Genomic DNA, 1,969 nt, shown 5'->3' with positions numbered 1-1,969 from the left:
TTATTACTTTAGCCATTTATTTTATTGCAATTTAATTTTTATTTTAATTATGTTTATATCACTAAATTTTATTTTATTTACTTCTGGCAGGTTTTTATAGTTTATGACTAGAAGAAACCCGTCAAGACCTCTACTTTTTGATAGTGATATCGAAAACACAGTACGCAGAAACCGAAGAGAAATAAGGCGAAGCCTTCGATACATAGAGGAAGGTCAAGAGGACGATATTCAACCCACAACTGAGGAGATGGCTGATAATCATAATAATCAGTTGCCTCCTGTGGCTATTGCAGACCTAGTAAATCAGAATCCTGCTCCTCGTACTATGTATGATTATGCTAAACCTAGCTTAACAGGAGCTGAACGAGTATAGTTAGACCTGCTATTGCTGCAAATAATTTTGAACTGAAACCTAACACGATTCAAATGATACAACAGTTTGTTCAGTTTGATAGTTTGCAGGACGAGGATCCAAACACTCATTTAGCAAACTTTCTGGAATTCTGTGACACCTTTAAGATCAATGGCGTTTTTGACGATGCCATTCGCCTTCGATTATTTCCCTTTTCATTGAAGAATAAGGCTAAACAGTGGTTGAGCTCGTTACCATGAGGATCAATCACCACTTGGGAACAAATGATCGAAAATTTTTTGCTTAAATATTTTTCGTCGGCTTCAACAGCTAAACTAAGGAATGATATTTCTTCTTTTGTGCAGATGGATTTAGAAACATTCTATGATGCATGGGAGAGATACAAGGATCTATTGAGAAGATGCCCTCACCATGGGCTACCACTTTGGCTACAGGTTCAAACTTTTCACAATGGTCTGAATCCTTCGACTAGACAGATGATTGATGTAGCTGCTGGTGGGACTATTAATAATAAGACACCTGAAGAGGCTTATGAATTTATAGAAAAGATGTCACTGAATAATTATCAGTGGCAAGTCATGAGGACAAAGCCGACGAAAGCGACCAGCATTTTTAACGTCGATTCAATTACTATGCTCTCTAATCAGGTAGAACTTTTGAATAGAAAAATTTATGGTTTACTTGGTTCTTCACAGGTTCATCCAGTAATGTAGTGCGATGCAAGTGGAGGTGGAACAAGCAATTCAGAATACCCACCTTATGGCCATAACATGGAGAACGAACAAATGAATTATATGGGTAATAATCCTTGACCTCAAAATAATCCTTATAGTAATACTTACAATGCAGGTTAGAGGAACCACCCAAATTTCTCATAGGGAGGCCAAGAAAATCAGAGACCGCCACCCCCTCCAGGCTTCCAACAACAACCTTACCAGCAAGAGAAAAAGCCGATCCTTAAGGAAATGATGACAAAATTTATTTCAATAGCGGAAACCCGTTTTTAGAACACTAAAACTGCACTTAAAAATTAGCAAGCATCGATTCAATGGCTCGAAAATCAAATTGGTCAGTTGGCTAAGATGATTTCAGAGAGACCACCAAGAAGTCTACCTAGTAACACCGAACCCAATCCAAAAGAACATGTGAAAGCAGTTACATTAAGGAGTGGGAAAGTGTTAGCTGAATCTGAAAAGAAGCCACCACAAGAAGCTGACAGAACCGAAGGAGATGAGGGAAAACCTGAAAACAATGACAATCCAATGCCAAAGGAATACAAACCACCAATCTCATATCCAGCAAAGTTAAAGGAAGACCGCATGGATGCACAATTCGGTAAATTTCTTAAACTTTTTAAACAACTGCATATTAACTTACCTTTTGTTGAAGCTATATCGCAGATGCCTACATATGCAAAATTTTTAAAGGAGCTTCTAACGAATAAAAGGAAGTTTGAAGACTTATCTACAGTGGAACTTAACGAGGAGTCCTAGGCTATACTCCAAAATAAACTGCCAACCAAACTGAAAGATCCAGGAAGTTTTACTATTCCCTGCTTAATTGGTAGTTTGAATGTTGATAAGGCACTAGCTGATT

At 37.7% G+C, this 1,969-nt stretch overlaps 1 non-coding gene across 1 annotated transcript; it reads right to left on the bottom strand.

Annotated features, from left to right (window-relative positions):
• Positions 1–684: 684 nt before the first annotated feature.
• LOC121225751 (small nucleolar RNA R71) lies at positions 685–791 on the bottom strand. Its single transcript, XR_005923629.1, has one exon. It is a non-coding gene; the product is annotated as a small nucleolar RNA R71 (small nucleolar RNA).
• Positions 792–1,969: the final 1,178 nt, after the last annotated feature.

This window comes from Gossypium hirsutum, chromosome A03, assembly GCF_007990345.1.
Source record: "Gossypium hirsutum isolate 1008001.06 chromosome A03, Gossypium_hirsutum_v2.1, whole genome shotgun sequence".
Taxonomy (NCBI): Eukaryota; Viridiplantae; Streptophyta; class Magnoliopsida; order Malvales; family Malvaceae; genus Gossypium; species Gossypium hirsutum.
Note: the sequence above shows the minus strand (reverse complement) of the source record. Positions and strands in the feature narration are given on the sequence as shown.